Source organism: Panthera pardus, unplaced genomic scaffold, assembly GCF_024362965.1.
Source record: "Panthera pardus isolate Hobbes unplaced genomic scaffold, ASM2436296v1 HiC_scaffold_15, whole genome shotgun sequence".
NCBI lineage: Eukaryota > Metazoa > Chordata > Mammalia > Carnivora > Felidae > Panthera > Panthera pardus.
Window position 1 is genome coordinate 33,273,936 of NW_026526710.1, and position 24,230 is coordinate 33,298,165.

Below are 24,230 nucleotides of genomic sequence, written 5' to 3' on the forward strand. Positions count from 1 at the left end.
AATTGTTTGCTCAAATGCACTAGGGGCTGCCCAGATGGAAGAGGGGCAAGGCTTTGTATATCGAGAGATGTGATATTGTCATTATCTTGTGAATCTTTTCTGGATTTACTATATGTGGGATTAAAATATGGCAGGAACTTTTTGTCCAGGGTATTGTCTTACATGTTGTAATATACATATTCATCTTCTGCTTTAAAAAAGTCTTAAAATTCACAAATTAGAATTCATGTCCTCTCCATGAAGTAAAACTGCAAGAGAGGCTGAAAAATATACATGTTTCTCTTCTGTGAGAATTTGACTCTAATGAAGAGAGAGGCTTCTGATTTACTCGACTGCCCTGATCCTCTTTAATTCCCATAGTGTCTTCCAAGTTTCCAACTACAGTTTCCCCCCCTGAATGTCAGCTTTATTATGGAAGATAGACTTACTATTGAAAACCACGAATCAAATTCATCTTTAGCACCACTTCCTTTTAGAGAGATCTTGGGTGGTACAGTTGCTACATCTTTCAAAAGGCGGGCTAGCTGCTAATTTGTTGGGAATTCATCAGACACTCCTGTGGGTTCTGCTGTCATTTGCCTTGGCTGCAAAGAATTGTGTGCTCAGAAGGGAGAACTGGAGCAGTGAAGTCATTGCCCTGCCTGGTGTTGTGACATCACTATGGCTCAGAGGAAACAAGGGTGGGGCAGGCAAAACCAGACGGTCTGAAGCATCTTGCTGCCTTTAACTTTGCCTGATAAATGAATGACACTCCTTTCTCAAGTTGAACTGCGCCATAAGGTATTGTGAATTCAAGGCTGTGTAGGAAAGTATGTTCCATAGATCAAAGAAGAAGAGGGTTTTTTGTGAAATAGTAGAACCCATTGAATATTCCTTTTATGGGGGAAAATACTGTAATCTTTAAGAAGGGTCATTTCAAAAATTATCTAGAGAGCAAGAATAATGAGTCTATATAATTATGTTTATGCACAGAGCCAATGTATCTTTTTTTTTTTTTTTTTTTTTTTTTTTTTTGCTATTCTTTGTACTAAAAGAGCATTCTTATTCTTGCTAAATTTTTGGTTTAGGTAATTAGCGTTGTGTTTTAAAAGTAGCTGTGGTCTATAAAGATAGTGTATTTTCTGGGTAGGCAGTATTCTGATTTATTTTTAAGTGATGTGATTGCAATTGGCAACTGGCAACGATGGAAAAAGCTAGAGATTTCACAAGCTTGCAAGATATCTGCAGTGATTTGGGGTAGTTGATTTCCATTTAAAGTTTTGTTTGGCAAATTATTTTATAATTTAACATTTTAATTCTAACTTAGATTTCTGGTGCACAGATGATCACAGACACATTTCCCCCAAATTAGTATCGAATAAATTATAAGCAGAAGTCTGAAATTCTGAAGCTGTAAAGTACATTTCGTGTTTTGATTGCTGAATGCAGTGTGCTGTGAGCATGAAGAAGTGAAGACCTATAGAATGGCTGCAGACCTTCATTGTCTTTTTTTCTGCCTCCCTGGTTAAGATGACTGTCGTGTTTTTCATGTGAGTGTATTATGCCTGTGGAGGCCCTGGGCAGTTCTTAACTGGGTAGCTATTCCAGAGCACATTTCCAAAGCAAGGGGTGGGCGGGTGGGGGGGGGGGGGGGGAGGGAAGCTGGAAATGGGAAGAATAACACAAGTAGAGAAGTTGAAATTAGATACCAGGACTGCAGATCACTTGGTGGAAATGTCTTCGGTATTGCATTTTTAGACCCGGTGGTGATTGGTTAAATTGCACACTTTAGAATGGTAAGCTTCTATTAGCACCAAACCTCTAATTCTTTTGTAATTTGCAGTAGGGAGAAAAAGCTGACAACTTAATTTTTAGATTGCTGACATTTTGATACGCTGTTCTTGTAGCCCTTCCTTACAGACTTAAAACAAAAAAAGGAAAGAAGCGGAAAGGTCTGAATTGGACCTAGGAAAAAATGCAGTATGTAACCTGCTTCGCGCGTTTGTTTTTTCTCTCCAGTTTTACTTGAGTGAGCGAGTGCCTGATGTGAGTAGGATCTTCTTTTTCTTGGAGCTTCCTCCCCCGACCAAGTACAGGTCTAAACACTTATAGCGTTGAGTAAATACTCTTGGACTTGAATGAAAAATGAGGTCGCTTGTGACTTCTGCCTCCCTACAGAAAACATTTGAAAAGGCTTCAAAAGCACTGCTGCTTTATTTAAAAATGAGAATTATCGGGCCCGTGTGTGCAGTCATTATTTTTCGTGGCATGATCCTTTTCATAACAAGCTTGCTATTCTGCCCATAGCTTGAATGAGGTAGGACCTGGAGGTTTTCCCCTATCAGAGAAGAGAATACTGCAGGTACCAAGAGAAAAAAAGAATGGCTTCTTTAAACGGAAGATCTGCAGGCGGCCTGCTTCCTCTCCTGCCAGCTCTAATTGCTGTCATGCAGGACATCAGTATGGAGGGAATTCTCAGAAGACAAGGAGAGGGATCTCTCTGAGTGAAGTGTGGCAAAAGCTGAAAATGGATTAGGGCTGGGTGACGATCTTGATCCTGACGTCGGACTAAAACAGAAAAACGATTTTTCTGTTGTAGATCTCTCCTCTGCGGTCATTTTTGTACATAGCGTTTACATTGTCAAACAGGGAGTTTCTGTGTATTTCTGCGAGCCCCAAACTTCGTCATTTCTGGGACAAACTTCTATTTTGGCGTTTTGACGTGTCTGAAATGGGGATGTGACTTAACAGTTATCCTCAGCCATGTGGCAACTTATTTCAGTGATTGGAGCCTGCATCAGAAATTGGAGATTGGAGGTCAGCTGATTGGAAGAAAATCTCAGAGGAGTAATGGCCCTGGGAAGAAATAGTGCCTCACCAATGATATGTAGGAGATGGCTGTGGAAAAGCACAGACCACAGTAACTGAGCCGGCCTGCCATTCAAAGGAGTTGGAAATCTGACCCAGTAAAGAATTTGTAGGAATACCTTGGCCAGATGATTCTGTTTCTATGTATTTATTTATGCAAAGAATACCTAAATATTCTAAGAGTTCTTTAACTTAAATGAGAATTCCAACATATGAGTCACAGCTCGATTGGTGGAGTGCTGTATAATGTGATCTCTTGCAACGAAGGAGGTCCTGAATTTTACGGAAGCTGGTTTGTCACTTCGCTATGCAAAATTTTTTAAATGCTTTATAGTGCTCAGTGCTTATTGATGTGGCTCATTCTGTGTATTAGCATTATGTTTCTTACGTGTATCCCTTTATAGGAAACCTCTATCGAATGATCTTCATCTTCTGTTTTGGTCCTTGGAAGATGGTCGGACTTTGATTGAGATTTGTCATTGAGAAGACATTCCTGATTAGGACACTCCAGAAGTCAACAGGCCTAAATTTAGCTGGAGTGTGGCTTTTACACTAGGGAGTAGTGGGAGACAAGTTGAAGGAGGAAGAGTGGGGCCTGATCATGGAAGGTTTTTAGATACGAGGCTAAAGAATATTTTGGGCTTTACTGGATAGTGGGGAGCCCATGAGGGAAGTTGAGTAGGGAAGAAGAGTGTTTGGCTGGTGATGAATGTAAGGATATATTGGAAGAATAGGAGTCTGGAGATAAATGGTCTTGTGTTAATGGCCTAATCCAGAATTTTTCCGAAATGCATTGTAAGGATTTCTCTCCTCAGTGATTGATATTTTGGCAACTCCTTATATTTTTTGTGGTCACATTTAGTCGGAGATCAGTGGCCCACTTTGGGGCTGTTTAGAGTGGAAATTAGATCTATGGAAGATAGGAAGATTTTCATGCTGCTTATTTATCCTTCCAAATAAAATACCTTTGTTATTTGAGATTTTAAAAATAGTGCTTAAAATGGCTTCGAATATATTCTAAAATCCTGAAAAAGAGAAAAAAAAAACCTCGTCCTCTAAAGACAGCTGCTTTAATATTTTGGGCAAACACGCTTCTGAAGCTATCTCTTGGAATGTATAATATGCTGTAGCGGGTCCAGGAATCGGACAGACTTGAGTTGGGCTCCCAGTCTCGCCGTTGGATGGTTCTGTGACCCGGGTCAGGTCTCCCCTTGGAGTCTGTTTCCTAATTTCTAAAATGGTCTTAATGCTTACATCTCCAGGATATGAGTATTAACTGATAGAACACATGCTAAGCACGGCTCATAGTCACTGATACATAAGTGCTTAGTAAATAGCAATAGCTTTATTTTGTGTATGTATGGATTCAGATGGGTACATGATATTTTACAAGAATAGATTTCTAGCTTACACATTAATATGTAACCATTTTCTTTTTTATGTAACAGTATGTCCTGGGAAGCTCTCTCCTGTATACAAATCTATATCTATGTCGTTATTTTTAATGGGAGATAATAATTTTCTTTGGGTCCTATGCAGTAAGGTGAAGGATCATTACCTTAATGATAGTGGTTATTTGAAGTCTTGTCATCCAGCCCCTCCTCCTCCTGCTACTTGCCTGTACTTTTCATCATTTGTCTTGTAGTACACACATCAGAGGGCTGCAGTAAAAACAGAACACTTAAGCAAAATTAAAATCTCGAATGGCAATTGTGTCCATCTCAGTGTTGTGTGTGCATATTTAGTTATACTTAAACAGTCGGACTTTAGCCATATGTTTCTTTGTCACAGACGAGGAGTCTGGAGTTCTCTCTTGTCCAGCAAGAGAGTGGATGCGGAAGTGAATACGAGAGAGGCAAATGTCCGGGAGGAGACAAGAGCCCCAGACGGGTTTCATTTCTGTATTTATTGATTACTCAAGATCTTACACACGTGGTGAACGTGAAGGAAACCATCAGACCGTAATCGTTCACTTGTGTATAAGAAGCGAAGGGTCTGGGGGGCAAATGGAGTTTGTGATCAAGGCACGTTGGCACCAGATGGAAAGTTAATTCCTGCAGGTGGTAGAACAAGTTAACTTGTGATCCCACTACAGTATCTCACTAGCTAACCGGGGGCCCTCTCGCCCTGTGATGGCGGCTTTCCACCCTAAGCTTTTTTCTAACCCATCTATGTGAGCAGGGCCCGTTTCCCCACATTTCTTGATTTCTTTTCACCTGTAATGTGTAGTCTGTTCACAGTGATCTCCCACCAGCACAGCTTAACCTTTAGGTCCCAGGGACCCACGGTCTCCCCACATGCATTCTGGCACATTCCAACAGGCAGCAGACACCACAGCCTGTAACTGAACTAGACTCTGAGTTCAGAGTCTAGATGCTTGAGAGTCTGGGATAGTCTAGGAGGTGTGGTGGGGGCATCGGGCTTCCAGAGACAGCCTTGTTCTGACGTCTGAGCCCTCCCTTTGTCTTCAGCAGTGAGGGTTAACAAATGTCAGACTCGGTTCACGGATTTCATGCAGGTGCTCCAGGGATGTGGACCACTCTGTTGTTTTATAGACTAGCCCATGTTTTTGACCCATCTTAGGTTTACTTGAAATCCATCTGGTTTTCCCTACATTCATGTGGCTGAGGCAAATAGCTTTATGGTCTCAAGATGGCACTAACTGGAAGGGTGCACCTAGACTTCTGCTAGGTTGCCATTGTGGAGTCTGAGCTTGAGGATGGCCTGGAAGTTGCTTGGTGATTTGTATCTGGAGTTACATCGTGGGGAGAGAATTCTAGATTTTTGTTTACTTCATGCCATTATTTTGTGCTAATAGGTGCTGACTTTTATGAACTTGAGCTTAAAAGGAATACTGTTAGTGGACAAAGCATGGGGTTGGAAAAAGGATAGAACTGACTGGTTTGCTCAAGGCATTTGGAAAGCTCTTCCCCTTAAATCCTGAAGTCGAGGTAGCAGTAATTCACGGGGAGGAGCTATGTTGTAGAATAAAATACAGTGAGCTGGAGTAGATATGGGTCGAAACATCTGCTCACCTTCAGCTAAGTAACTTTGGGCAGGTTGCTTCATTTCTCCGGACAATGTTTCCCAGCTGTGAAATGGCGGTGATCATGCCAACCAGAAGGTTGAAATGAGACCTATATATCCCAAGACCTCTAGAGCCATGTGCAATGAGAGTAGGCACATAGTAAACATTTTGCCATTTAAGCTACTTTGTTGTTTGCCTACTTTGCTTGCTCCTAGAGACCTGTTAGGAATTGTGAGCCTCCAAAGCTAAATCTGCAAGAGGAGTATGGAATTTGGGGAACATTCCACCTCAAACTCCATAATCCTAAAAGATGACCCTCAATGAGGCTATAGACTTTTGTCAAGTTTGCAACTCCAAATGACAGCTGTAGGCGTTTGCAAGGAATTAGCCACGGTGGCTTTCAAATTTTCATGTGTAACAACTAGTGGGGGATTTGTTAAAAAGCAACTTCTAGGGATCTGTCCATAGTTCTCACTCAGTAGATCTGGAGCTGGGTCCAGGCATCTGTATGTCCCAACGGGTGCTTCAGTGGATATTAATTCTGTGACCTCTGGACTGCATTTTGTGATTGCTATCTTACAGAATCTTTCTCAACAACCTTCTAGTTTATTGGCTTTTTTTTTCTAGTGAATATGTAATCTGGAAAGGTAATGTACTAAATAGTACTAAGGTTTGAGAGAATGCTCTGCATAGAGAGCCCTGCCTCGTTTTCACTGTGGCTGGTCTACCGCTTAATCCCTCTTGTGGCCCTAGGAAATTAACTTACAAGACTAAGGAAGTTAGGATTAAAGGTTAGTTTTCTTATCTGTTCAAACAGGATGATGGTAGTTCTGTAGCATAAATGTCGGGAATATTAACTGAGTAAGTAAAACTACGTGGCTCAGTATGTCTTCGGTTGGGTTAATTTTCTTTCTTTTAAAATAGAGTGGAGAAGATATGCTTCCATGAGTAAAGGTGATTCTATTGATCAAAATCATACTTAGCTATTTGGGTTTTATAGATATTTTTAAGCTGCTATGAAGTTCTATATGTGAAAATTAAAAGCTTTGTGTGTGCAAATGTTACCATTTTTAGTGGTATCATATAAATGGTAAATGGCCCGATTACATAATGATGCATGTTAATTAGCACTATTTTTCTATATTCCTGTCCAAGAAGGACATACTTTTCACTTCTCTATGTACAGAGGCAACAAAAGTCAGTTGTGTTTCATACTTAAGTTACATCAGTTTCTCAGGATCTAAAGATGAATTCCAGAGGGAGTTTCCAGACCTTGGAGCTATAGTTACAGTGCAGCTTGAAGGGTCTTAAGGAGCTTTCCTGACAGCATGGCTCTTGGTATAGAGAGGCAGCAAGTGAGATGAGTTGTTTAACCATCTTCAGACATTGACTTTTCTCCCTCTCATCGCTATGTCTCCAGATGTCACCAAACTTGCATCTTGGAACCACCTGTAAGAGTGCCTAAACAATAAGATCATATATGGGAAGGGTAAAGGCTGGAATATACAGATATCAGTAAATTAAATTTCATAATCTCTTTTTCTACTTAATTTCCAATGAAATGTTCCTCTGAAACATTTACTAGTTTTACCGGCTCACCATCATACCTGTTATTTCCACATGCTCTTATTTAAGAGTTGGCTTTCAACCTAGTGATCTCCTTGCCCGCAACTTCCTCTGGCTAGAATCGTAAACCACCTTCTGTGGACTTCTACTGTACCAAAGAGTCCGTGTTGCTGGTCAGATCAAACACAGCCCCCTGAACGAGCCCCTCCACTCTGCCCTTGGCAGCTTTCCACACTCTCTGTCTCAGTGAATATTTTAACTGTCCTCCACGGTGAATCCAGGTCCTCTCCACCCGGGCCAGCTTCTGTCCCAACTATTCCTTCTCCAGATGACTCCGGTTCCAGTGTCTGGCAGCCTAAAGAAAGAAGCAAAACAAACCAACCCCGTCTTTTGACTCCGCTTCCTCCTCCAGCTTATTGCCCGTGTTTCTTTTCAGCTGCTTGGCGGTGAGCCAGACTTCTTTGAAATTATGATTTGTCCAAGCAGGATGCTCATTTGGCAACAGTGATAGTTAATTTTAAGACTCACTCTAACGTATACCAAAATACACATCTAGACTCTAAAGACCGGTGATATGCGCCAAAACATGGCACTTTGAGCCTTTGTAAAGTTTTGCTCCTTTATTCGTTTGTTTACTCCACAGATACTTACAGAAGGCTCCTTATGAACCTGGTACCTTGCCTGGTGCTAGGATTACAGTACTGAACAGGACAGAGCAGACCTATGCTTTCCTGTTTGCCCTGGATTTTAAGCAGGGGGACAGGCAATCAGCAAATAAGTGTGGTTACAGAGAATGATGAATGCTCTGAAGCAGGACCAGATCACAGACGGTGGGTGTAGAGGACTACTTGAGATACTATCACGTGGGGACTTTTAACATTATACAAAGTCCTTTCTGTTTGTATCCCTTCTCTTTGGGTGCGACACCAATTCTCCGTTGTAAGTGGCCCGGGGGCAGGAACCGCATCTGTAATCATCCTGTGTCGTTTCATTCAGCCATGTCAGTGCTGAATTAATAGCTTTCACTCTTGTCACGCCTTTCCTGTGCGTACCTTTCCGGTGCCGTTATTTTGACTTTGAATACACATTCTCTTCTTTCTTGTTTAGTTTCTTCTCCTGTCCCACTCAGGTGTCGGCCAACTGTGAAACTAATGATGCTTGTTACTTAAGTTTGAGTTCGACATTTTATAATCTTAAAGAACGTCCCCCAAATCGTAAAAGCTTTTGCGCTTACAAAACCCACATCTGCCTCTGAGCCTAACCCACTTTCAGCTGCCCCTTTGCTGAGTTCGGACTGCAACTCTGGTTAACGGGATCCAGAACCTTGGCCGTGTCCCAACTCATTCATGTTCTGAAGTATCTCACGGGTATACACGGCAGACATTCCAAAGGCTTGTGTTTATGTGCAACTTGGCTAAAAGAAGCCCCTGAACCTCTCTGAGCAAGAGTTCTAAATTTACAGTAACCTCTTGCTTCTTCCCATAGAATTATGATGACGAGGTGTGTAATTGATGTGAAAGCACTTTTCCAGCTGCGAGGATGCATACGATAATAATCAACAGTCTTGGTAGGGAGTTAGGATGGCAAACGTTAGGGGAAGGAACATGTTTGACTTCTTTCCTGCTCTGCTCCCACAGTTCTGTGCCTTCACTTGCGCTGCTCACAGTGGAATGTGTGCTGAGTACTCACTAAAGGCCAGCACCATGCAGGTGTCAGCAATAGAGCAGGAGGGAAACGAACAGCAGTACTGACTCTCCTGGGGCTGCCTGTCCCCCAGGGCACAGAGATAAGTAATTGCCTGCTTGGCAGTTCCCATCCACCATGACTGGTGCGTAGTAGGGGAATTGGGGCACTAAATGAGACAAAGGAACCTCACCTACGCAGACTTGGGTGTGTAGTCCTGGAAGGAGAGGACAAGATGTCAGACCTAAGACCTGAGCACCGTGACCTAGCATGGGCGTGTGATAGAAACAAGGGAGGGCTGTCAGGGTCTAGGGTAGGCTAGGAGGGGGTGTTTGAGGTGACTGGGAATCCTGTACCAAAGCCGAGAGGAAAGAGGGAGCTGAGTCACTTCAGGGAATCGAAGGAACTTGCCTCTGGCTAAGAAGCAGGATGGGATCCAGGGATAGTAGGGAGAAGATAAGATGAGCTTTGGAGGCCGCTAGGGTCAGCGTTCAGGGCCCCATGAGCCATCACCTGGTGGGTGGTACGGAGGCAGTTGCCCTGTTGGAGGATGTGGTCAAATGTGATTTTCAGAAAAGTTACTTTGGCTCTCGTAGTAACCTGGGGAATTTACTTTTTTAAGGGACGATGTATCAGGTGTAGTTAAAATTACTGTTTTTGAGTCATTTGAGTGAACAAATGAATCAATAAACTTAATAAGTCCTGACTGCACAGCAGTCTAGATTCATAACTTTGGGAAATACTTAGCCTTAAAAATTTCACTTTGGTTTTCTATAAACTAGGAATAATCACACTTCACAATAAATCAGCCCTTCCAGGAACCCTGTAAGTCCTTTACACGTAGTAAGTACTCACCGCCCAGGGAAGAGTTCAAGGTAGTTTGAAGTAAGGACATGGTCCTGGAAATGGAGGGAAGTGAGTCACTCGGGGAAAGTGTTGAGGAGGTGGGACTTAGGAGGTGGAATTGGGACGCTAGGTGATGCGTCAGGTTGGGGAGGTGGGGGAGAGGGGAGTGGCCCCACTTACTGCTCCTGAGCTTACATGCACCAGGGGGAGCCCTGGGGTGATGGTGGGGTTAGTGACGGTGGCACAGTCGTCAGGAGTTGGGCCCAAGGGTCCTGTGGGACCTCCAGGAAGAGATGTCCAGGAGCCTTTACACAGGAGTCTGCCCACTGGAGAGGTCCAGCTTCAGGGTCAAGACACGGAGTCATTAAAATAGGAAGGTCATTAAAGCCGGGGAAGATGAGTGCAGTATCCTACAAAGAGGACGTCGGGGAAATGGGTTTCAGGAAGGAGCGGTGTCCCGGGCTCCTGAGTACCCAGGAGATCCCGTTCCCGAAACAATTTTGCATTTAGTGGCCTCGAGGCTGGCCAGCTCTCAGTCAGGAGCCCAGAGAGGTGCCCATTTCCCTGCTCTCATTTCTCTCCCCGGCCCAGGGCGTCCAAGGGTGGGGTGGACTGCAGTGGGTTCAGGAGAAGAGGAAAGTAAGGAAGTAGGAGAAGCACACACAGTTGCAGGGCTGGGTTAGCTGGGTGCTCATAGAAAGACTGGAAGCATGGGCTATGAGGTATGAGACACCCTATGAATTTCTGTCCACAGTGTTTTATTATTCTTTTTAAAGAAGTGTATTGAGAAGCAAAGGTGACATTGCTAAAAATACCACCCATGTAGAGAAGGGGCTGTATTTAAAATTGTGACAGGCAGCTTACTTTAAAGCACTGAGCATAGATTTGCCGTATTTTCTTTTATACAGCCCTATTCTGTAGACCGTGAAAGGTTCTAATTTGAGAAAAGTGCCAGAAAAGTGATGACGGCCTTTTCATTCCCTTCATTCGCCCCCTTTTCTCCTCGTGATAACAAATGATTCTACGAGGGGTAAAATATTCTTGATCATAGCTGAACACAAGTGCTGCCTTTTACTCCAAGGTGAATGTCAAGACGACCCACGGATGCTGAAGGAACCCAAGGATGCTGGGGTAGGGTTGAGGATTCTTTTCTGAAAACAGTGCAAAATATTTCGGATCCACAGAAAGGTTGAGGAATAATATGGTGACCCCCTGTGTACCCACCGTGCAGCTTAAGAAGTAGAACAGAAGTGCTGGATCTTGCCAAGCTCTCCTTCTCAGTTGTGCCTTCCTCCTTCCCCTGAGCGGCCATTTTTCTGGATTTGTGTTTAGCCTAATGATAACCGTTCTTTAGTCCTTTCCACTTATGATTTATAGTATCACCAAATTACTTGTGGTATTGTTTTTAATGTTTAAGAAACCAAGTGATGTGCTGTATATATATCCTTTAGCAGCTTGCTTTTGTCAGTCAGCGTTACGTTGTGTTCGTGCACATTGACATCTGTCGTATTCTACGGTGTATTTCTTGGTGGGGATCAGATGCGTTAGCCAGTGTTCGTGGCTTCCTTACTCATCCTGGAACAGGGTCATGCTTCCACCTCAGAGATGTGGTACTTGCTGTCCCCTCAGCCTGGAACATTCTCCAGCAGCATAGTTACCCAGCTTGCTTCTGGCACGTAAGCCCCCCCACCACCTCGCATTCCATCCAACACTACCTGTTCCCTTCCTTGCTGACATTTCTTTATATTAAACATATTTTACTTATTTATGTTTCTCGTGCATCTGCCCCACCCAGAGAATATCAGCTTCGTGAGGACAGGCCTTCTAGCTGTTTTGTTCACTGACATAAACCCCAGTTCTTAGAACAGTGCTGAGCATATAACACGTGCCCAGGACGTATTTAAATGAAGGAGTTGTTTAAAATATAATGTGAGACCATCTCATGAATTTATGAAGGAGAAGCCTAAGTCAATCTTTAACATTTAGTGGTTCTGGTTTAGTTACAAGTGATTTTAACTTTAAATTGTAAGTATAACCTTAAAAAAGTGAGATCGTCTGATGAGAAAACATGCCCGTATGGCCTGCGGGATGATTCTTGGGATGTAAAAGAATTGGTATGTGTGCCAGATCAAGACATACGTCACTGAGCAGTGTCATGCTTCCAGAGTGACAGTTGGGTTCCAGTCATTTTCGATTAACTTGGACTTGGTATTCTTGATGGCTCGTTAGAATGTCGTAATTTACCCCCTCCTTAAGAATTAGCACTTGCGCGTTGTCAGTACCTTCCCAGACATACCATCTGGCCTGCCCCCTTTTTCCCCTTCCAATTTTAGCACAGTCTAAGGTAAACAGCTTTTTTTTTTTTCCTTGCCAATGAATATTCCATTGTCTTGTAATTTAGAAAATCATTTGTACATCTCTCGTGTTCCCTCTTTGTGCTGGGAAAATCAAGGTGCAGTTGGTTTTTAATTCTGAGCTCTTCCGGGAAATATCAAGTAGATAAGTGAGGTTTTGATTAGGCATGCATTCTAATGAAAGCAAACTGAATGATAATTTTTCATTTGGAATACAGTAGGAGGTGGAAAGGTATAAAGCTATTTGTATTTTCACAGCTGGCAAAATCAGCCACAACTTAAAGAATTTCTTATCCAAAAGAAAGTTCTCATTACTGCCTGATTTCTGTTTCTTTATAGGAAACTTAATTTTTCTCTAAATCTAAGTATCGTGTCTAGAGTACAGGAGGGCGGCAATCCAGAATTTCTTTCTGTCTACCTCCACATAGTCGGCATCAGTGAAGTGGAATGGGCTCTCTTCGTTCTTCAGTTTGTTTTCAATTACAGTTGACCTTTGAACAACACCGGTTTGAACGCAGGTCTACTTCATGTGGATTTTTTTCGGATAAATATAGTACAGTGTGTTCTGATTTTCTTAATATTTTCTTCTCTCTAGCTTTATTATAGGAATACAGTACGTAATATGTATTACAGAATCGTGTTAAATCACTGTTTGTTATTGGTAGGGCTTCAGTCAACAGTAGGCTATTAGAACCAAAAGTTATACACAGATATCCAGCTGTAGGGGGTGGATAACCCTCATGTTGTTCAAGGACAAACTGCATATTCCTTTTTTCTTGATGCCAAAAGTGACTTATTCCTTCATGAGGCTCTGAGATTAGTGTGAGCTGAGCATGTCCGGTTGATAAAGGACGGCTGACTGATAAGATGCCAAATTAGATATTCTGACAACTGACGATGTGGGAGTCCCACACCCCCCCATAGCCGTTCCTCGTGAGGTTCTTCAGCTGATGGCCCACAGGATTAGGTTTGCCCAAGACATCCAAGTGTTCCACCCCTTAGGGTCCATCTGCGGTTGGCTTCACAGAGTCTAGGATGCCTGATGGCCACCGCGACTCCATTTGAAGCCATTATTCTTCAGCGTGGGCTTTAGTCAGGATTCCGCCTCAGGCCCGGGTCGGCAAAGCTGGTGTTTTGAAGTTCTCTTTAAAGAGACTGTGAGGACATAGATCATTGTTTTTCTGGCTTTCTCGTGAAATGGAATGGTCTGGTGAGACAGTCTTGTTTCTTGGTGTTCTTTTATCTGATACTGAAAGGAAGATGAAGTTGAAAACATTTTAGTAGAAATACTAGCATCATTATGATCCTCATAAGCCTTAAATATGCATCGACCATTTCTCCTATAGAAAGTATCTTTTTTGGAAGAGGTAACTAGAGACACTGACTGCAACGATTTTAATGCATCTGCCTGATAGAGAAGTTGATCGAGTGGTAAAGATGTCAATTTAGGTATTGCTTAATAATGCAAGATTTAGAAGGCCTGTGTGCTTGCAGATCATTCTCTTCATGTTTTGTATTGTACATGTAATACCTATATAATAATCGTACATATGTATTGTGGCTATAATATATTTATATGTGTTATAATTGTGGGAGTTTGGGATCAGATTTGTGACAGCCAGTTCATTGTCTGTATATATCATACAACGTGTATGTTTAGTCCCAGCTCAGTCACTTTTTTCTCACAGTGCAGTCATGAGCAAGTTCTTGAGTTTCTTTAACTATTTATTTATTTATTTATTTATTTATTTATTTATTGAGAGAGAGAGAGAGAGAGAGCGAGCACATGATCAGGGGAGCGACAGAAGAGAGAAAGGGAAACAGGATCCGAAGTAGGCTCTGGCTGACAGCAGAGAGCCCGATGCGGGGCTGGAATTCACAAACAGTAAGATCATGACCTGAGCAGAAGTCGGATGCTCAACTGACTGAGCCGCCCAGGCGCCCTCTTGAGAGTTTCTTTACCACGGTTTCTTCACCTGCCAAGTGTGAATGGTAATACTAGCCTTGGGTTTATGTGACATTTATGCGCATGTGCATATCCAAAACGGGAATTGTAGTAAAGCTGGCCTGATTGTGTTGTTATATGGGTTATTAATAGTACTAATACTTCCTAGAGTTGGATTCAAAATGTGAGTTCACGGAACAGCGCTGATCCACGTGAAAGCTTTCCTAGGCCATGCTGTTGCTCTTGGACAGACTCCTCATTGCTTTGGTTGTCTGGCTCCTACACTGACCACCCAGGCCCCTGGGCTGTCCAGCCCTGCTCTCCTTGGGCCCAGCAAGGAGCAAATGTTGAAAGGGCATCAAAGAAGGGGAACTTATGTTACTTGGCTGCTCTCATTATTTCATTTCATTTTGAATGGAATACAATGAAGTGTGGCGTATCAGTGCTAAAACTGAGTTCCCTGCAATGCATGATTAAAAGTGAAGAATTGAAATAAACTAGACAGGTGATCTCACCGTGTTAACATTTGTCGTGTGCATCTTTCAGTCTGACCAGCACCTGCTCCCTTTTGCTCCAGAGAATTGCTCCTGACTCCTTTGTTGTGATTATCTGGGACTGCCAATCCAGGCTGCCTGCTCCCTGGCTACAGCGGTAGGCTGGGTACCCAGGCCTTGTCTGTCACGCTCCTCCGTTCCAGCCATGTGATCGGGCCAGCTCAGCAGATCCTCCCAGGACGTGTCCACAGATAGAGTGAAGGGGCCTTAATTTTCCGAGCGGTGGAGATAGAACAATGTGGCCTCCTTGCGTGGCCCAAAGGGCATCGAGTCAGAAGGAGACATGAGATTCTATTTTAGCAGCATAGAATCCCTGATCTGCCCTGTTTCCTGAAAATGACCGAAGGAAGTAGTTTGTTTATATTTGTTAATTAAGGATGGCAGGAAAGCAGCTGTCAGCAGTATAATATTGTAGTTAAGAGCCCAGCCAATTACTGTCTGTATGACCAGAGGAAAGTTAAATAACCTCTCTGTGCTTCAGTTTCTTCATTTGGGAATAGTGATAATACCCACTCCATAGGTTTGTTGTAAGAATTAAGTAAGCAAATATATTTAGAGATATCTGTATATATACACATACACATATGTATTTGTAGGGCATTATAAAAATATATACATATTTTTAAGATCCTTTTTATTTTAATCCAAAAGCTTTTAAAACAAAAAACCTAGTAAGGGCATGATCTTGGACAGCCTTTCTCAAAGAAGACAAACTGATAACCAACAGGTATTAAACTTTAAAAATTGAATATATCTTGAAAATTAAATGGGGAAGAATTGCATTTTATTTTGCAAAAAGATTGTACCTAACCCTTTTAGGCACAAATTTACGTATACATTTATCTATAGCAGTTTGAGAGTATCAGTATGTTTGACTTGGAGTGTTGGTTTATTGTTTTGATTGACAAAAAACCCGACTCAAATAGTTTGAGGAAGGAAAAAGAGAATTCATCAGGAGGAGGCTGTGGTGGTCTAGAATCGGAGGAAGGCATGGGGGCAAAACGGAACTTGGAGAGATCCACTTTAAATAGCTTCTGTCCAGAAACCACTGTGGGTGATGTTTGGCCTAGTAGCCACATCCAGTGCCATTTCATGTTCTGTGATGTCCGTTTACCAGTTTGTGAAATCGGAATATATGGAAACCGTTGCCTTCGTGGTCATTGTGGCCCGTGTAGAACGTACACAGACCTGGCCTCGTGGAAATTTTAGTGGGTATCACTCCTTCTGTATATCCCTGCTGGCTTGACCTGTGATGCTTTTGAGATTGGGTCCTTGTTCTTTCAGTCTTGAAATACAGTCTGTGTAATGTGATTTGTGGTGCACTGAAGTAAAATGGAAAACCTGTCTATTGTGTCTACGGCTTTGCTTTGTTATGTTTCATTGTTTACTATTTGGCTCCTCGTGGGATGACTTTTAGGAGCGATGTTAGTTTTTCATGGTTTCAAATCACTGAATGTAGACGTGGGTCAGAAACCAGGGGAATAGATGTGTTCTAAAGGCTTTGAACTCTAATGACATTTTATGGTGAGCAGGCTGATGAAAGCACTTACGTGTTTTTGAAGTCGAGCACAAAACAATGAAACCTACAGCCTCGAAAAGAGAGTCTATCGAGTATGACTTGCATGAAAAATACCTTTTATCCAGATCACCATTTACGTCCACAGATATTACATTGTTTGTGTTATTATACTGTAACTATAAACTTCTGTTTGGTATTGAAAGGAGTAAATGTTTCTGTTCTACAAAGATAACCCTTTTAGTTACGGTCAACAACCTCCTGAGATGCATTGTTGGATAATGTTTAATTGTGTTCTTGCTACAAGTTAAATTTTTGTTTATATTGTATATTATGTTTAAGGCTTTTAATGGCTGATGTTGAGACTAGGTGTCAGTATTTCAACATCTTGTGACTAAGGTAATCACAGTGATATTGAGTGCCAGCTGAATTGTTTATACTCATCCACTTATTCACCATATTTTTTCATGAGAACCTATTATATGCCATGCACTTTAGTACCTAGTGGTGAGCGGAAACCAGAAAATTTCTGCCCACATGGAGCTTATATTCTAGTCAGATTTTCTGCTATCTCCTCTGAGCCTGCAAAATCCTTGTTAGGTAGGTATTATGCCCAGTCTCTAAGTTCTGAGTGCAGGTTTGAGCTTTAAACTCTTTGAACCTGGGAGGTGAGGGAGGGAGGCATGGGTGACATTACCTGGAAGAGAAATAATACAAAAGCTAATGAGTGTCGCATTTTCTAATTGTGTTCCCCTAAGTGATGAATGTCAATAAGGGTGTTATTCTGTGTAACACAGATGGGGAGACACTAGTTTAAAGTGTTACTGTTTTATTATTTAAAAAAATGTTTTAATGTTTATTTTTGAGAGAGCGAGAGAGAGAGAAGGAGGGAGGGAGGAAGAGGAAGAGAGGAGGGACAGAGAGAGAGGGAGACACAGAATCCAAAGCAGGCTGCAGACTCTGAGCTGTCAGCACAGAGCCTGCTACGGGGCTCGAACTCACAAACCGTGAGATCATGACCTGAGCTGAAGCCAGACACTTAATCGGCTGAGCCACCCAGGCGTCCCTCTGTTTTATTATTAATCAGATTTCACATATTAGTTTTTAGATATTTTTTCTTCAAATAGGATTTTTACCATGGAAACGTTGGGTTTAAATTCCTGGAAAATATTTGAAGTGAATTTATCTTTAATTTTTTTATTTGATTGGCAGTGACCTTCATAACTAATATTCATACGGAAGATAGATGATTATACTTTGGCCTTTCCTAGCCAGGAGATTTTTAACTCCTGGGGAGTTGTTTAACCATCCCGACCTCGCTCCCTTCCTTTCTCATAAGAGGCAGGCAGCTTAATTGTCTCTCCTAGATTAATAGTCTGTGACTCAGAAACATGTCCAACTGACACAACTCAGAGATAAATCTGTCAACCTAGTTGATTTGACCTTGATTATTCTTTCCATGACTTGAAGCCTGTTTCTTCTGGGGGCATGTCTGGTTTGACACCCTTGAAATGTTGTCAGTTACCGTGTCTTGCCGTTAGTTGGTATGTCGTGAAGCCCAAACAGTGAAGGCGGAGATGCGGCCACAGGTCGTGGCAAAGGCCCTTGACTCGCCTCGGAAGACCGAGAAGTCTCCTAGCGGAGCAGCACTCGCCGCTTTGATCCACGCGGATGTTCTGGGTTTTGGTTGTCCTCACCAGCGTTTGCATTGCTGTGGACAAGGAGGATATTCGTCATTCTAGTGATTTCCATTAAGATTGACCAGTGTACAGCTTGTGGGGTGACCAGCTACTGGAGGAAAAGTTATTCCTCAGCTAAATCCACCTCAAAGATGGAGGGAAGGCGTAAACGCTTTCTATGGGGAAACAAAGCCTGTGTGTTGGATGGACCTCCCAGCTGAAAATGAAGATCCTACCTTCACCTCTGGCAGAGGTCCTATGGTGACTCAGTGAGGAGACCTTGCAAAGGTGTCTTCAGAGCCCAGTTCATGACTCCAGGGGTGGGGGACACCGAGCTGGTGGCTTCAGCACTGTCTTTTAGGAAAGGCATCCAACAGTTCCATAGGAACCGACCTTTGCTATTAAAACCTACTTGGGGGCACCTGGGTGGCTCAGTGGGTTAAGCATCCGACTTTGGCTCAGGTCACGATCTCACAACAGTTCGTGAGTTCGAGCCCCGCGTCGGGCTCTGTGCCGACAGCTTGGAGCCTGGAGCCTGCTTCGGATTCTGTGTCTCCCTCTCTCCTGCCCCTCGTCTGCTTGCACGTGCTCTCTTTGTCTCGAAGATAAATAAATATTGGGAAAAGAAAAGCATAAAACCTATCTGGCACTTTGTTTGTTGAGGCCTAGCAGTTCTTGGTTACAGGCGATGGCTAAGTGACTATTTGCCTGAGGAGTTTGGAAAAGGAGAAAAATGAGAGACGAGATGAACACATCAGAAGTAATTGAGGGGTTGGGTGGGCAGAAAAACAAGAGGGTTTTGTCGTCATCGATCTCCCCCTTCCTTTACTGGAAGTGGTGAGGAGCAGTTTGACAGGCTGGGAGGACATCCTCGCACGTGTCTGCACCTGTACAGGGCGGAAGAGCGGGCCCGCGCCACGTGGACCGTGTTCGCTGGGAACGTGATGTGTGCTTTCACCGCAGAACAACTGTTGAGGATTTGTTGTTGTTTCGGTCATGTTTTCTTCTCCTCAAAGCTTCGCGTGGGTCGTTTTCCCTGCAATTTTTCTCTCTTATCAACCCTATAATTTTATTGTAATAATTCACTGTGGGATGTCACTTGACACACAGCCGAGCCGACGTCTTTGCGGAGCATAACAGATTGCCTGCTAATTTGCCAAACAAACGGGTTCAGACACTTTTTCGTGAGCCGCCCCTTATTCTCTGAAACTTCTGAGATCCTCGTACCAAAAGAAAAAGTTGGAATCGTCCCATTCGAATACTCCTTTTTGTCTTCAAATACGTGTCCACGTAGAAGGACGTTTGTTGTGCCATCATCCCTCAGTTGAGAGCACAGGGAAACCCTAAACGACAGGGGGAAGCCAGTTGCCTGAGTGTTTACATCCCTACAGTGGCCACTGGTCGCTGTTAAACATTAGGGGATAGTCTCATCCATCTAGTACGGAAACTGTTAAGAAATCGTATTCACGCTACGCTGCTTATTCGTTAGTTCATTCAGCAAATATTTTCCGAGTGCCCGCCGTTGAGTGCCAGGCATCATTCTGAGAACTGAAGGTAGAGCAGCGAACGAGCCAATGAAAGTCCTCGCTGTCCCGGTGGTTGCACTGTAGCGGCGAGAAACCATACGTAAACGATACATTAACACAGAATGTGCGAGGTCTGAGAAGTGTCACGGAGCCAACAAAGCCGGGAAGAGGAATCGGAAGGGCAGGTTGAAATTCTGAAGAGCTTTAGGGGAGGCGCTGCATGGGAGCCGAGCCCTGGATTGGGGGGAGGGGAGGCCATGGGTGCCTGTCTGCGGGAGGAGCACTCCAGCCTAGGGTGTGAGGTGGAGATGGGCCTGGCGGCTTTAGTTGCTCCAAGGACGCAAATATGGCCGGAACGGAGAGAGGGAGAGTAATAAGGTGGGAGGTCAGGGAAGAAATGGGGCCGCGCACGGCACAGCTTTGGCTTCCCCCTAGTGCGATGAGAAATGTTTGGGGGCTTCTGAGCAGAGCGGTCCCCTGACCTGAGCTTCGACCCAACCTTCTGTCTTAAGACACAAACTCTAGGGGCGCCTGGGTGGCTCAGTCGGTTAAGCGTCCGACTTCGGCTTGGGTCATGATCTCACAGTTCGTGGGTTCGAGCCCCGCATCAGGCTCTGTGCTGACAGCTCAGAGCCTGGAGCCTGTTTCATATTCTGTGTCTCCCTCTCTCTCTCTCTCTCTGACCCACCCCTGTTCATGCTCTGTCTCTCTCTGTCTCAAAAATCAATAAACGTTAAAAAAAAAAAATTTAAAGACATGAACTCTAGAAGATGTGTAAAGAATCGATTCTGTGGGGAGGAGAAAGGAAGGCCAGAGAGAACAGTTAGTTCAGTACAGTGATCCAGGAGAAGGAGACGCTGTCTAGAGCCATGAGACTGGTTAAGCTCTTCGAAGACTGAGTGTAGGTAGAGAAGAGCAGAGCTCTAAGGACTGAGCCCTGTCGTACTCCGGTGTCTACAGACCCAAGAGCAGTTGGGTAGGGGGAAAACCAGGAGCCTGGTGTCGGGAGTCCTAAAGGAGAAAGCGTTTGAAGGGGGAGATGGTGCCTGTGCCCTGTGTTGCTGATAGAAAAAGCAGGGTGTGGAGCCGTGTCTAGAAGATGTTTGCCTTTTGTTTAAAACAGGGGAGCTGGGAGACATCTTTGTGCTTGACAACTGAGTATCTGGTGGGGGGGCGGTACTCAAAAACCTTGACCTTGTGTCCTCCTTAGAGGCACAGTGGGGCTCCAGTAAGGTGAGAGGGAGACTTTGAGTTTAAAAATCACAGGAGCGGCGCCTGGGTAGCTCAGTCGGTTAAGCCTCCGACTTCGGCTCAGGTCACGATCTCACGGTCCGTGAGTTCGAGCCCTGCTTCGGGCTCTGTGCTGACAGCTCAGAGCCTGGGGCCTGTTTCAGATTCTGTGTCTCCCTCTCTCTGACCCTCCCCCGTTCATGGTCTGTCTCTCTGTCTCAAAAATAAATAAACATTAAAAAAAAATTTTAAAAATCACAGGAAAGTGGGTGATGGGCATTGAGGAGGGCACCTGCTGGGATGAGCACTGGGTGTTGTACGGAGACTAATTTGACAATACATTTCCTATTAAAGAAAGAAAAATCAGTTAATTTGGGGGTGCATATAAGCTGTTTCTAATTTCTAATTCTTCAAAACATTTAAGCTGAGAGCAACTACCACGTGTCCCTTCTTTTTTCTTTCCTTGGCACTTTGAGCAGATCTTCCTGTGGGACCATGACAGGCTCTCACCCAGTCAGACTCTCAGATCGTACTTGGTGCATGCTCTTCATCCATTCACGCGCTCACAAACATTGAGCGCTTAATTGTGCCAGGGATTGCTTGAAATGTTGGGCGACGGAACCGTGAACCAAACAGACAAAATGATACTGCTGGTCTTTGATACCCAGCCCTCTTCCCTCACAACTAATCCCTGCTTGATTTATGGAGCCATATGGATCTTAGAGATTCTAGTAAAATATTGTTCATACGCATCTGGCTTAAGACTCTTCCAGCTTAAGGCTTCCTTGAAGCCTAACTCTAATTTATGACACTGTTTCTGTGAAAAACAGGATTGTTGGCTCTCGACAACCATTTTACAAGTAGCATTTTAGAAATAATTAATTGGCAAGTGGGACCTCCCCTTACCCTACTTTAGCCATTCTGATCAGCAGCTTTTGTGCAATAATCAACCCTTGGTTACCTCTGCTGATAGAAATATGTAGCAAATAGTATACATCTTGACTGCCGAGTTAAAAGAAATCAAATCTGTCTCACTAATTGTTTTGCTTAGGTCAGTCTTAAAATGAGTTTACGTTCGTCAAATCAGCTGATACCTAGGACAATAATCTAGCTACACGCAGTGAAGTGGAAACTTTGGAAGTTCATGGTGTTGAGCGTTTTTGGTTTAAGGAGTCCCGGGGGGGTGAAAGGAACAGTGACCCATTATTTCCATCAGAGATGGTTTTAAAGCCCTATTTTGATTCTGGAAGAAGTAAGCCAGTTTATTGGGAAATTCACCGGGGAAATAACTGACAGTGTCAGGAACCAGCATGGACATGCTAGTCCCCTGTTGACCATGTGATTTCTGGCTGGAGAAATTCTCTCTCTCGTCAATAGAATGAGTAAGAGGAACAAGAATTCCCAGATGCTTGCTTCATATAACAGAGGGTGCAGGGAGTCCTCGGGCGGGAGAGCTGTTCTTCACATCCATTCCTTAAATATTTCCCTAAAGTATCCTCTTAATTTTGTATTAACCATGGCATTTCAAAACCCACAAAACAGATGAGCCCTTGGTCTTCGTCGCTATCCTGTGCTTTCAAGTAGCAGAACGTGTTAGTTCCCAGAGGAGGCCCGGTGTCCGTTGCGTGGGAGGAACACATGCGTAGGTTGTGTGAGCATCCACCCCGGACTGGGGCGCTGAGTGTGGTCCGCAGACCAAAGGCATCTGTAGCTTCTGGAACGTTTGTCAGTAAACACCATCTTACCATCCCAAGGAGCCTGTTCCAGTTATTAGCTCCGGAGGGATCTGACTTCTTATGGGCCCTTGAGGGTTGGTTGATTATAACAGTCATTGTTTTGGTCCGAGAAATGGGTTTCCTGAGGTTGAGGACGACCGCTCCCTGCAAACGCAGCAGGTCCTTCTCTGTAGAGAAAATCTGCTTCTGTACATTTGTTTCTTGTGAGTACCGAGACCAGAATCAGAGGGGCGGAGGACGGGGCTGTGTGTTTTGAAAATGGTTTCATTTTCTTAAAAATCAGACTCCTTTTTGTCTCACAGACTGACTCCAATTTGAAGCGTGCTTCCTCTTTGACTTTTTCACTTGCCCCTGTCTCGGACTTGTACTCTCTTTGCGGGCACTGTTGGCCTTAAGGATTTTTGAAATGGTGAGATTTTTGATGCTCTCTCCTAGTTCCTTCTTGCCACACCGTTTTGGTTAATCCTGCTGATGGTGCCTGGAAAGGAGAATTACGTAAAAAGCTGGGCGAGCTGCTGTAACTGGTTCAGTACTGATGTTCTCTGCAGCTTTGAATTAGGAAGTTTCTGGTATCATTTTGAACTTCCCATTTTTTTATGCTTAGTCTCAATTTTCCTACTCATGTAGTTGGCTCAAGAGTTCATTCTAAAGCAAACCTCGCCTGTAGAACAGACCTATTCGTTGCAAACAATTCACATTTGCTCCCCAAGCTGAATGCTGAACAGTGGTATTCCAGTGGTACCATCTCGAAGAGGACTTTTTAGGGAATGCTGTAAAGCAAAACATTCTCAGTTCCACCCAGCAGTGTATGCTGCGGCAGCTGGAAAGTCTAATTATAGGCTGGGAAGTCCCTTAGGAATTACAGAAAGTGTTAGCAGAAGGACTGCGTGTAAATGACAGCTGTTTGCCTTGGGCACCCGGGAGCCAGAGTGCATATAGACTAGATACAGTGTCCTGTCCAGCATCTGTTGGCTTTAGACATTTGCAAAAATCACCCTACTTAGTGTTAGTAATAATAAATTGATGGTCAATCACCGTAATCGTGTTGGCTTAAAAAGCCCTGTGAGGAAGAGAACGCACACCTTCCTTGTGTAGGTCAGAATTGTGTGTCTGAGAATCTGACTCTTCGGTTCATGTAGACTTAAAGATAGCACAGAAATTAAATGTGATATACCTGTAATTTGGAATAGCAGACTATGTATGGGTGCAGCTGGGCCCTGTCTACACTAATGGATGCTAGGACCAAGGAAATCCCACCTCCCTGTCAGAAACATATGGCATGAGAAATATTCCGTCTGTTTAAAAAAAAAAAAAAAAAAAAACCCTCAAGCACCAAAGTAATACCAAGAAAGTGCTAATGATTCCTCTGAATATACTTCTCAGATAGCATTTTTTGTAAGTTCATTTGAAAATCTATGCTTTCAAACTGAGGGTTGATGGGGGGATGGGGGGAGGGGAAAGTGGGTGATGGGCATCGAGGAGGGCACCTGTTGGGATGAGCACTGGCTGTTGTATGGAAACCAGTTTGATAATACATTTCATATAAAAAATGAAAATATATGGTTTCTTTATAACTTTCATTAATGTTTTGACATTTCTTGATAAAATACATTATGTATTTTATTACCACATACATTAATAGTATTCAATGCAAATAAACTAGCTTTGTGTACTTGTCTTTGAAAGAGAAGAAAATGACACTGAAAATGAAAAATAATTA

General features: G+C 43.4%; 1 protein-coding gene across 5 annotated transcripts in view; it reads left to right on the top strand.

Moving 5' to 3' along the window:
• EPB41L3 (erythrocyte membrane protein band 4.1 like 3) overlaps positions 1-24,230 on the top strand; it is a 231,194-nt gene that overhangs the window by 86,510 nt on the left and 120,454 nt on the right. The window contains exon 1 of one of the 5 annotated variants that reach the window (XM_053902415.1): positions 655-780. The exons of the other annotated variants lie outside the window; for them this stretch is intronic. The gene's annotated coding sequence lies outside the window, so the exon portion shown is untranslated. Of the gene's footprint in view, positions 1-654; positions 781-24,230 lie in introns of those variants that run through there. 5 annotated transcript variants of the gene reach the window in all.